The following is a 13,707-nucleotide window of genomic DNA, read 5'->3' as shown; positions in this document are numbered from 1 at the left end:
CCTTCCTGCACATAAACAATATTCCTCTCAACATAGGCACCCTTGCACTATGATGCAAGGGTGCCTGCGTTGGCGCTAGGCAGCTAAATTTAGCACCAGCGCAGGGAGAAACTCAGGGCTGCACCATATTCTAGTAAATATGGTGCAGACCTGCTTTTCTAAAGTGACGAAGCTTGTCGTTAGCCTTCTTGCCTTAACAACACGCTTTGCCACTTTCTTGTGGATATGCCCCTTTGTTTGGTGCTTGTATGTATGTTGTGGATTTAAAGAGGTCGGTCTACAATATAGGATTTCTTGGCACTATTAGATTATTTAGTGAGTCCTTTACACTAAGCCTACTCCGGGTTGACTCAAAACCAAACACAACCAACGCTCCAAGGGGCCATCAGTAGAATTGGGCCACATGCACATGAACGTTAATTCACCGAAGGGTAGCGTAAGTGACATCACACGCTCTTTGAGCTTCAATCCCAATCACACATTCACAGTTACACACACTCACACTCTCACATAACCACACGCTCACTCTCAAGCAGGTAAACAATATACGTTTAAACACATTTTTTACTTACCTTATCTTCCAGGGAGGGCCTAAGTCCAGCTAATTTTACTCCACTTTATTATTACACTGATAGGGAATAATTAAGTATTATTCAATATTAGTGTAACAAAAAATAGATTGGAAGCAAAGAGAAAGGAGCCCCAACCAACAGCCATAAGGACTTGCTTCTGCTGTGTACCTGGTACTGATTTTGCTACACAGTTATGGAGAGGTCTGAGGCAATATTTAGAGACCTGACCTGGATAACTTCCCCCACAACATCCATACAACACGAATATCCAAGGGTCTGAAAGCAAAACTCTGAACACTATGAACTCTAGAGCAAACCAATACTTGTGTGGGCGCCAACTACCTTAATGAAGAATACTACAATCAAAAGTCCTATTTAGGTGAGCGGATTCCCATCACTTACCATCAGGTGACATGCTTCATCATCTGGGTCTCCTCATTGATGTCACACTGGTGACACTAAGGGCTACAACCTCATCATAAGGATGGGGGAGCCCGAGAATGTTTTGTGAGAGTAGCCAGAGAGAAATTGAGCTCCTGTCTACATTACAAGATGAGAGTGATTAAGTTGTGTGGGAAAAGAATGCAGTGCAAAATGATAAGGTGATATGTGAATTTAAAATTGAGCTTGGAGAAACCCTACCTTTATTAATGTCTCTCACGGACCAAACTAAAAACAGTGCAAACGACGCATACATCATGCAAAATTTAGATGGACTGCATCATTGGCTTGGATTAATTTAAAGGATCTTACACTTCTCAAGTAATTGATCAATGCATAAAAAGTATCCTGAGAAACTCAATTTTTCATTGGTTACCAATCTGCCCATTTAGAAAAAGTTGAAAAATCTAAAATTATCACATTGTATTTTATTTTCAATGGTAATAAAGTGTGATTATACTAGTTCTTTGGTTAAATATCTTCACGGGACTGGAGTAAAGAATAAAGAAAGTGGTTTATGTTGCCATTTGCCCAGAAACAGTTATTTTAGGTCACTAAGATAAACTCAATTAAACACCCATGCATTATCACAGATAAGCCATAAGACACAACACAGTGGTTTGCAAAATCCAGGAAATTCTTGTGTGCCACCAGCACTCCAGTGTGTCAAATTCTTGGGACTTGAATAGAGGGTCTGGTAGGAAGAAAATTTCAATGTTCATTGCTTAGGTCTAGATTTTACACAAAGAATATAGAGAAGACAAATTGTCCAAATTACATATCAACCATGACTGCTCCCTCAGGGAAACCAAGCTGAAATGTCTGTAGTTTGAAATCCCACATAATTCCAATTGGTCTCCCTGGCGTTGTCCCAGGCTTTGACAATATTGGTCTGAGGCATGACAGCAATTACATGAAGCTCATGGAACATCCATTCTAACCTCAGCCTAGATTGCCCTTCAAAATGATACAAGAGATGGATTTGAACTCTCCACTCACAGTGGCAGTGAGTCTCTTAGCGACAACCCAAGTATGTTTTCTAAGACACTGATGGGTGGCACCTATTCTTACACTATGGAATGGTCACAGGGATGTTTAGAATAGCATGATAGGATCAATCACCAATTGATGACATCTACATACATCTGGCATCTATTCTTAGAGCACTAAGGGTCATTGAAGATGGGGCCAAAAGCAAAAGGTCAGGCTATAAAGAGATACATAGCATATGGGTGTACAATACCCGTACACAGCAGTTGTGAGTGCCTCTGTTTACATGCATTGGCATATTACAGCCCGACCTATTGGGTTTGACAATGCTTGATATTACTTTTCGTGCTCACTAGTAGCAGCACGTACCTCACTCAGAGCCCTGAATCTAGCCCATGTCTCTCAGTGCAAAAAGCGTCTCATTGAAGTGGTGTCAGTGTTGTATTCCTAAACTTAAGCACAGTTGAAAATGTTGGTGTAGCATTACTTTCACCTACACAAAACACAGATTGACAATAATCTCTGTGCAGAAGTTAGCAGTGTGGCTCACTGTAGTTAGTGCTCATTGTTGACTGTTAGAGTTGGCATTCTTGGAATGGTTTTCCCTGACTTTTTGCCTCTACCTCCTGTATTTTTGATGGTATGCTGGATGTCGTTTTTGTTGGCTTCGATGCTGATAAGTGTCAAAGTGCCAATGTTCCCTGTGCAAATTGTTATTATGATTGGCTATCTATGATGGGCATATTTGATTTACTGAGGAGGGCCAGGTGGTGTGGTAAACTCACCCCAGACGTTCCCACAGTACAGGAGGAGGTAGACCTTAACCCCTCCCCTGCTGATGACAGAACCGCTCCGTCATCAGCTACGGTTGGGCTGTGCTGATGACGGAGCGGTTCCGTCATGGCCCGGCCGCCGCGCCTGCGTGGCGCGGATTTCGCGCCTGCGCGGCGCGTTCTATTCTGGCGGGCCATGACGGAACCGCTCCGTCACGAGCACAGCTCAACCGCGGCTGGTGAGGGAGCGGTTCTGTCACCAGCATGCGGCCGCCGCGCGGCCGCCCCGCCCCGTTAGCGCTGCGGCAGAATAGCCGCCGCAGCGAAACGGTTAAGGGGAATACCCTGGAACCCACAGAGTAGCAAGTGGCCGAATTGGGAGAACTACCTGAGCTGACCCATTGGCAGCAGGAAGGGGGTGCTATGAGGGAGGAGTTCTGCAAGGAGCAGATGGAGTGCCCTACCCTTGTTGGTTTATGGCACCAGTCAGCAGATAATGCAGCAGGTGATCAGTCTGGATCACATTGGATTTATTGGCAGAATTGTCTCCTATATAGCGAGCCTAACGTAGCTGAGACTGGGTGAGTCCATGTGCTGGTGGTACCCAAGTGCTTCAGGACCTTCCTACTGGGTCTGGCTCATTATGTGCTTTTGGCAGGACATTTGGGGCGTGACAAGACCTTTCACAGGCTTGTTACCAACTTCTTTTGGCCTCAGATGTGAAGGCACACTGATACTCACTGTAGGTCTTGTCAGACTTGCCAGGCAAGCAACAAGAGTGGGGGGGAAGTATAAGGCTCCCCTCCAATCTTTCCCTGTGGTGAGCATCCCTTTCAAGTGGGTGGGCATTGATATTGTGGGGCCACTGGAACCCAAGACAGTTTTATCAAGTATATCTTGGTCGTGGTGAACCATGCCACCCGGTACCAAGAAGCTGTCCCTCTCAGTAAAACCACAGCCCCTGTGGTGAACCTTGCATTGATGCATTGATAGGGATTTCTTGTGTAGTGTTCCCCCGAGAGGTGGTATCCGACTGGGGTACCAACTTCATATCTAGATATAAGACACCTTTGTGGGAGGAGTGGGGTGTAATGAACAAATTCACCTTTCCAAGGAAATTAGTTAGTTGAGAGATTCAACCAAACCCTGAAAAGCATGACAAAGGATCTTAAAGAACTCATGAGACATAAGGGGGGCATCTCCTTACCATGCCTGGTGTTTGCCTACAGGGAGGTACAGCAGAAATCCTCAGGGTTCAGTCCCTTGGAATTGCTGTAAGGGCACCCTGTGGGAGGACCTGTGGGAGGACCTCTTAGTTTGGTGAAGGAGGGCTGGGAGAAAACTGCCAGTAAGACTCTCCGTGATGTATTTAGCTACATGCTAGCCTTCAGAAACAAGACTAAGCCATTCAAGAATCTCACCCACGCGAACCTAGAAGCCATCCAGTAGGAAATTAAATATTGGTGCAACCAGAAGGCCACTCTGGTGGAGCTTCAGCCTGGCAAAAATGTGTGGGTGATGGTACCAGTTGAGCTTTGTGTACTCCAAGACAATGGACTGGGCCATTTGAGGTGGCAGAGCCCAAGTGTGAAGTCACCTACTTGGTGAACTTGCAGAATCCTAGGAACCCTTTGAGGGTGCTGCATGTGAACAGCCTCAAACCTCACTTTGAGAGGTCTGAAGTGACTATGTTCCTGGCTACAGGCGATTGAATGGAAGAGGAGAGTGAGCCTCTCTCTGCCTCCTGTCTGCCCAAAATAATGATGGGTCAGTGGATAGTGTAAACCTCTCTCCCACCCTGACTCCAGAGCAGCAGATGAACTGTAGCCAGGTGCTGGGACATTTTGCCTCTGTGATCTCTCTGACACCAGGAATCACCAATTGGTGTGTCCATGATGTGGGCACTAGGGGCAATTTGCCTGTAAAATACAAAATTTACCAGTTGACTGACAAGGTCAGGGCTAGCAACAAGGAAGACATTTCCAAGATGTTGATGTTAGGGGAGATAGAGCCCTCCAGAAGCATCTGGGCTAGCCCAGTAGTCTTGATTCCAAAAGCTGCTGCACCTGCTGACACTCCTGAAATGCAGTTATGTGTGGACTACTGTGGGCTCAATACCATCACCAGGACTGAAGACCGATCCATTTTTTTATGTTATTTTTTTTAATAACAAATCAACACTTAAAATAGCACATTACAAACAGTATCACGTACAATATTGAAATCGACAACTCTCCGTTTCAAAGGCTTGTCGTCCGCCGGGGTAGAAGGTAGCTCAAGACGTCAAGCAGGAAAACATTACTCAGCATCCGATAGTGATAGGTCTCTTGGTGGCTCACAGATGTCCCGCCTGTAAGTGTTCCATGTCTGCAATATTTGCGACCATTTGTTAGGGAAGCCTTGTGAAAGATATACAGTCTTTTCAATGAACATACAATAATCCATGCCATTCTCCAGAAGCCTCAGGGACGGTTTTTCACTTGCTCCCCACAACTTTGCAATATTGCATTTGGCAACCATCATTCCCAATGACACCCACATCTTATCTTTGACATTTAGGTCTGTAGGGCCCCAGATGTTTAAAAGTCACAGCTTAATATTACAGTCAGTGGTTACCCCCATGACTTCAGTCATGCCGTTTGTGACCCTTTCCCAGTATCTCTGGATGTATGGACACTCTCAAAGTGTGTGTATGAATGTACCAACCAGCCCACACCCCCTGATACAATCTGTGTTGTCTCTAAATCCCATCTTCATCAATGTGGACCCCGAATAGTAGATCCTATGTAGTATTTTAAGTTGAACAAGCCTCAGCCTGGATAAGACTGCCATTTCTCTGAGGGATGCCAGCGCTTCAAGCCATTCCCCATCATCCAACCCCGCTATGTTGTGGTCCCAGCGAGCACAGAGTTGGAGAAGGGAGTTGGGGGAATTGTTTATTCGTTTTTTATATATCATGGAGATTGCTTTCTCCGGAAGGTGGTCATCTAGTATTCTGTCCTCCAGCGGTGATGACTCTGGTGGACTATGCCCCCTGGGTATTACGGCTTGCAGGGCGTGTCTGACCTGAAGGTATCTGTAGTGTTCTGAGGCAGCTAGGTCATATTCGTCTCTTAACTGGTCAGAGGAGATTACTCCACCATCTCTCCACAGGTCCCCCACAGAAGATAAACCCATCTGTCAAACCCTTTGGTGACCCTACTGTTCCCTAACTGAACTGAGTCCCAGAGTGGGGTGGCCAGCGTGATCTTGTCCTTCCAACCCAAACTCAGAGTGGCATCTCTCCATAACGTCACTGAATGATTGGTGAGCCCTGTTAGTTTCACTCTAGATGGATTGGCGTACATCACTCCCCTTTAACTCTCTCGGGGTAATAACTACCTATCCATATAGAAGCCCGGGTCATTCTGCAATCCGTACGTACAGTGATTAATAGCAGTGAGATGAGCTGCCCAGTAGTATCGTCTAATATCAGGGAGTGCAATGCCGCCATTGTACCAACCCCTGGTGAGCTAAGACAGAGATATCCGTGGAGGTTTCCCTTCCCAGAGGAGCTCCCTCAACACTGAGTCAATTGATTTAAAATATGTATGTGATACCGGGAAAGGTGCATTCTGGAGCGCATAAAGGAAACGAGGCAGTGACATCATTTTAAACAATGCAGCCCTCCCTCGTAAAGATAGAGGGAGCAATCTCCAGTGTGTGATGTCGCTCTTAAAGTGCTGCAACAGGGGAAGGAGGTTCTGAGTATATGAGAGTGTCAAATCTTTGGAAACATGGATCCCCAGATATTTAAAACTGTTGGGGGCAAGTGTTATGGCAAACCCTCTTGGCAAAGTCGGGGCCTTCCCATTCAAGATATAGAGGACCGATTTAGACCAGTTGATGGTGTAGCCTGAAAATTCACGGAAGACCTGGAAGATGTCCAGCGCACTATTTAAGGAAGCTGCATGTGCAGCTAGATAGAGCAAGATATCATCGGAGTAGAGTGATATGCGGTCCTCCCAGTCGGGTGACCATCTCAACCCGCTAATTACTAAGTCCTTCCTTATCCACATTGCCAGTGGTTCCAAAATGAAGGCAAAAATTAATGGAGAGAGGGGGCAACCCTGACGAGTGCCCCTACCCAGCTCAAAAGGGGAGGACACTATGTGGTTAACCACTACTCGAGCCACAGGGGCGGAATATAAGAGGCGTACCCAACTGAGGAAACCAGGACTGAATCCTAGTTTTTGCATTACCGCCAACATATATGGCCATTCAATAGTATAAAAGGCCATGGCCGCATCCACCGCATCTTCCCGAATAGTGTCGGCCCTTGCTAGTACCCCGTGTAGTCACTGCAAGTTGAGGGAAGCTCAATTCTTAGAGCTGCTGAGCTCATTGATCTGTTGGGAGCTCCCCGATACCTCAGCACTTTTGATCTAATGTCTGGGTACTGGCAGCTTGCCTTAACTGATTGGGCTAAAGGGAGGTCTGCATTCTCAAAGACAGAGGGGCACTAGCAGTTCTGTGCCATGCCCTTTGGGTTGAAGAACGTCCCTGCCACTTTCCAGAGATGGGTCAACCAGGTACTGTCTGGGCTGGAGGAATTCAACGCTGCCTACCTGGATGACATTGCAGTGTTCAGCACCAGCTGGGAGGAACACTTGCAACACCTCTGTGAAGTGTTGAAGGCTTTACAAAAGGCAGGTCTCACTATCAAGGTCAGTAAGTACCAGATAGGGCAGGGGTCTGTGGTGTACTTAGAGCACCAGGTTGGAAGCGATCAGGTGGCAACCCCTAAACCTAAGATTGACACCATTTTGGCTTGGTAGCCCCCCAAATCCCAGACAGAGTTGAGAGCCTTCTTAGGTCTCACTAGCTACTACAGACAGTTTGTCAAGAGGTATGACACTATTGTTCTCCCCTTGACAGAGATCACTTCAAGGAAGCAGCCAAGGAAAGTCATCTGGACTCATGCCTGTCATACCACTTTTGATGCCCTGAAATCTGCCATGTGCACGCGCCCGAGCTTAAAGCACCTAATTTCTCCAAATAATTGGTTATGCAGACAGATGCTTCAGAGCACGGTGTAGTTGAAGTTCTCTCACAATTGACTGACAAGGGCTTGGACCAACCTGTATCTTTCATTAGTAGGAGGCTACTTCCCAGGGAAACAGGTGAGGAGCGATTGAGTGAGACGCTTTTGCTGTGGTCTGGGAGCAGAAGAAGCTATGGCCCTTTTTGTTTGGGACTCACATTCAGGTTCAGACAGACCACAGGTCCCTCAGATGGTTGATGCAGATGAGGGTTAAAAACCCAAAAACCATTGAGGTGGTCCATCTCCCTACAGGGAATGGACTTTACAGTGGAACATAGCCCTGGTACAGAAGACACCACTGCTGATGGTTTGTCCAGAGTTTTCCACCTTAGTGATGAGAACTCCCTAGAGGGTGGGTAGTTCTCCCCACTGGAGGGGACATGTGTTAGACTTGGCATCCTTGGTGTGGTTTCCCCTGACTTCTTGCCTCAACCTCCTGTATTTTTGATAGTATGCTGGATGTCGTTTTTGCTGGCTTAGATTCTTTGGGAACTTTGCCACTGCTGATCAGAGTCAAAGTGCCATGCTCCCTATGTAAGTTGTAATTATGATTTGCTAGCCATGATTGGGATATTTGATATACTGGTAAGTCCCTAGTCCAGTGCACTGTGTGCCCAGGGCCTGTAAATCAAATGCTACTAGTGAGCTTGCAGCACTGATTGTACCAGCCACATGAGGAGCCCTGGAAAAGTATCTCAGACCTGCCACTGCAGTATCTCTGTGCGCAGTTTTAAACTGCCATGTTGACCTGGCAAGTGCACCCACTTGCCAGGACCCAACTTTCCCTTTTCTGACATGTAAGACACACCTCAGGCAGATCCAAGGTATCCCCAAGGGCAGGGTGCAGTGTATGTTAAAGGTAGGACTTGTGATGGTGAGCTTTACATGTTGTGATAGTGAAATCCTGCAAATTACGTTTTTCTCTATTAAAAGGCTATCTGTCCCAATTGACATATGTATGAAATCTTGTGAATATGAGAAAAGTTGAACTTAAAAAAGGAGAAAATATATCATCAATTAATCGTATTCCATGTTGATAGGTTGCATTGTATTGTTTTGATACATTTTTACAATAATGTGCCAGCTGAACAGATTAGGGTGGTAATGAAAAAATTAGATAATGATTTAAAATGTACTCAAAATGATAGTGCAAAAGATGTGTTTATAATTTGGGGTGGGGACTTTAACTCTGTTCTATGTCCATCTAAAAAAATGGGGGGGGGTGTGAGTTTGCATCTGAGGATGGGAATAGTTTTACATATTTCCCACATACAAAATACAGGGAACTCCTAAATGAAGTTATGTTTGGATTGTATTTACGGTTTGCCAATAAGTTAGCCATTCCGCCTTTCCCCCTCAGGCATACCTGTAATGGAAGAGGATGCTTTTTGATTATAGACTGTATATTAATGTCAAATATACATTCAACTAGAGTTAAGTCTTTTACAACCCATAAAAATGCCCTGAGTGACCACTTTCCATTAAGTGTTTCGTTTACACTTTTAAATAAACAGTCAAACTCTAAGGATAAACTTTTACATGCAGCACAAATATAGCCCCAAGTAAAGTAAATGGTTATTCCCTGCGCTGGTCGATGGTGGATCCACTGGAAATTACAAAGAAAGTACTGACCAAATGTAAATCTGCCTTTATAGCTTGCCTAGATGAAACAATCGCCGATGATAATGTTCTAAATTCATTCCAGCAGATATCTGGAGCTATAAAAGAGACCCTATTTGTGCAGAAAAGTACATTGTGTAGAAGAAAGCAAGTGTGGTTTGATACCAAATGCACCCAGGCATATTCCAGATTAAAACATGAGATATATAAATCACTGAGAATTACCAATGATATCAGAATGGCTAGGAGGGCATATAAGTGTGCACTTAAAGAGCGCAAAGAAAATCTGAGAAAAGAAGCATGGATAGCGTTGCAGGAAGCCTCTTTATCTTGAAGGCAGTCAAAGTCCCTTTTCTGGTCACTTGGGATGTTCTCTCCATTGAGATGGCAATAGAAGAAGAACAGTGGGTGGAGCATTATTCTACTATGTTTAACACCATGCAAGACAAATCTATGGGAATTCAACACCACATGACACCGCATTGTTATCTCCAACTTGTCCTTTTTGATCTCCAATTTACACTGGAAGAAGTTAACTGTGCTATTTTGGCAAGTATGGGTGGGAAAGACCCAGGCCCAGTTACCCCCCCCCCCCCCAGATCTATATAAATCTATTTTGCTGCTATAGGGCCCACTTTTAACTCAGGTAGTAACAGCAAGCTGTTTTTCTCATTTTATAGAAAGCTGGTCTGAATCAATCCTGGTTCCCATTTTCAAAAAAGGTGATTGCCAGGATCCGGGTTGTTATTGCCCCATATCATTATTAGATTTCTTGGTTAAAGTAGTAGGGCAAATCTTACTCGAAAGACTACTGGATTAGGCCGAACACAATAGGATAATTTCTGAATTACAATTTGGTTTCCGAGAGGGTCTAGGTACTGTTGTGCAGAGTCTAAATTTGAATATTATTTTAGGGAAGTACACGCTGACAAAGCAGGGCAGGCTGTTTTTAGCATTCCTAGACCTCACAGCAGCTTTTGATTGTGTAATTCATGACAAGTTATGGAGGATCTTGGAGGACCTTGGTGTGAAATCTCCAATAATACATTTTTTAAGGAAACCATATAGTGACGCAAAGGCGAGGGTGCGCTATGGCGCCGGGGGGGAGGTACGGCCTTGTTTAAAATACAGTGAGGGGTAAGGCAAGGCTGTGTGTTGGCCCCCTTTTTATTTACACTATATATCAATGGATAAGCCAAGCGCTGGTGAACCAGTGCCAGGACCTCCCACAAATTGCCAGACGGCCCATACCCGCCTTACTGTATGGGGATGATGCCATTTTGATGTCACACACCCAAGTGGGACTTCAAAGGGTTGTGACTAGTCTTCATTCATGCATGACCTGAGTCTTAGTGTAAATACGTCACAGACTTTTATTATGAGATGAGGTGCTGGTAGTTCTAAATGTAGAGATATCTATATTGATAAGAAAAAGGTTGAATTAACAAAAAGATTTTCCTATTTTGGCATTTTGTTTGATCAAAATGGAACATGGACTCAGGCATTTCAAGAAAGGAAATTAATGTTTATGAAAGTGACTGCTGCCTTATATAATTTTTCCAGAAAATTGGGCAGACGACTGCAAGTAGAGCTACTTATCTATCAGGCTAAGTGTGTTTCTACAGCTATGTACAGCTCAGGTGTCTGGGGCCACATTGATTTGCACCCATTACAATTAGTTGGGAATGCTTTTTTAAGATTTGTATTAGCAGTCCCAAGTAGTAGATCTTCTTATGTATGCCTTTCCGAATTAGGGGTTCCATACAGATCAGACCTTATAACAATGGAAACTATCTTACTATGGCATAGGATCTGGACATCATCAAAAACTACGTTCAATCGGACATTTTAAATGATAGTTTTAAACTTGAACAGGTATCTACTATACCGTAGCTAAAGTATGTTAAAAAACTTCATAAATGATATTGGCCACCCTGATTTTCATAATGAGCCCAGTACAATGACTGTTGTTACAAGAAAATTTCTTAAGGAAAAGTGTTTGATATTGCTGGACTCGCTCAAACTATCCAGGGAAATTGTGAAGCCAACAGTATTGTCAAATCAAAATATTTTAACAATCCATAGCATCCAGCCCTATCTCTAAATTGTTCTCGGCAGATATGATAGATTTCTATTGACCAGATTTAGACTAGGGATTTTACATAGACTAACAAGTTTTCCAACAATGAATGATTGGGCAAGAGTTATGAACATATGTCCTTGTGATGATGTCTCCGAACAGTCAACTCTGTATGTCATTTTATTTTGTAAATATTACTTGGTGCATAGAAAGAGATGGATCTTACCAATTTTAAAGTCACTAGGTCTTAGGCAATGCCACCCTGCATTTATAGCCCTACAATTTTTAGAAAATGAATATTTTATATGGTTTTTATCATTGTTTTTAAAAAGTGTACTTAATAGTAGAAAAACTTAATGTGAATATGAAATCAAGAATATAATTGAATTCAATATATCTGAATAGATTTTATACATGACGTTTTAACACTTGGCTCTATGATTATAACGATGTGTAATATTGTGTGCTTTTATGATTATTTCAAAAGAAATAGAACAAAGCTTGGTTGGCTTGACTTGACTATCTGTCCCATAGGCTAACCGGGGAGTTGCTTTGTAACACCTTACAAGTATAACTTTCCATTGGGACAAGATGGAGAAATGGAGTTTAGGCTCTCTGAACTCAGAATTTAATAATACATCTTTTTAGGAATATGGGGGGCTTATTTATGAGCCCCTTGCAACACTTTTGCACCACAGTTGCGTCACTTTTCGCGACGCAGAGGCGGCAGCGTAAACAATGCGCCGTGTTGCGGCATATTTACAAGGTGACACATCTAGGCAGATGCGTCACCTTGTAAAGCCCTGCGCCACATTATACCTGCGTAAGGTATAATGTATGCAGGGTGGGCATTCCCACGCAACAAATTCTCATAGGAGTTGCGCAGTTAAATCTATTAGATTACACTGTGTCACTTCTAGGACACCATTGCATCAAAACCTTACGCCTGCCTTGAGGCAGGCGTACAGAATTCCTGACGTATCTGACACTCCTTGCAACATGGAGTGCCATCCAGTAAATACGGCGCATCTATCGTGTTGCAGGGAGGTTGCAGTGAAAACTGTTGCATCGCTGTTTTCACGCAGCAATGCAACAGTTTTCATAAATAAGCCCCATGGTTTTTAAATTGTGTGTCTGAAAATGCCACTTTTAAACGTAGGCATTTTCTTGTTTAACCATTCTGTGTGCCTCTGCAGTTTTGTGTATTGCTTGTCTGGTTTGTTTTCGTGACAGGAGCTGGGGATGTGCATTTACTCTAGACAGCCACAAGGGGGTTGAGGTGTGTCCTGCCTTTGCTGGGTGACTCATAGCTGGGCTGAATTGACCTTGGCTGCATTTAGAGTGGTGGCAGAAGATTGCACTAGCACCTCAATAGGCAGTGTCTCCTCTGCACAGTGCTGTCTGTACTTCCTGTAGTGATGCTGCACCAGAGAGGACAAAACTGGGTTGGACTGGGTTCAGAGAAACTTGCCACAAAGAGAAAATGGGGTATAAGTTTTGGACCTTAAACCCCAGTGAATTAGATCACTTCTGGACCCAAGTGGAACTTCTGCCAAGGAGAAGAGTTGGAGATCTGAAAGGAGGAGTACTGCCCCATTGCAGAATGTGCATTGCTGGTTTGGCCTGCTGTTGCTGCCTCTGCCAAGAATAGGACAAAGACTGGAATTTTGCTGTGAACCTGCTTGAAGAAAAATATCCAAGGACTTGTGTGTGCTTGCCTCTGGTTCTGAAGTCTCAGGGCCACTAATACTTCATCTCCAACCCACTGACCAGTACCTCCACTTCTCTGTGGACCCCTGCATTCAAAAGGGTGCCAATTCCTGTTGCTGGGCCCTGAGAATTGTGCTGTTGGTGCTGCAAAGCAATAAAAACAACTCTGATGCCGTCAGCTCTGCCGCCAGTGACACCGTGACCTTCACAGAGGCTGGGGGCACCGCTTGTGAAGTGCAGGACGCATTGCCCTGCCTGCATGGAAGCTCCGACGCTCTTCAATAGCTGCAGACGCCTGCAGTTATCTGCTTTCCCGACACCAGTGCTTGCACCGACGCGGTCACAGCCAGTGCCTGCATCCCATTACTGGAGATCCGATAACAGATGAGGGTAACCAAGAACTCTTCGACTTCGCATCGCCTCACTGGAACCGATGTC

This window comes from Lissotriton vulgaris, chromosome 9 (assembly GCF_964263255.1).
Source record: "Lissotriton vulgaris chromosome 9, aLisVul1.2, whole genome shotgun sequence".
Classification (NCBI taxonomy): domain Eukaryota; kingdom Metazoa; phylum Chordata; class Amphibia; order Caudata; family Salamandridae; genus Lissotriton; species Lissotriton vulgaris.
This window is presented reverse-complemented; position numbering follows the sequence as displayed.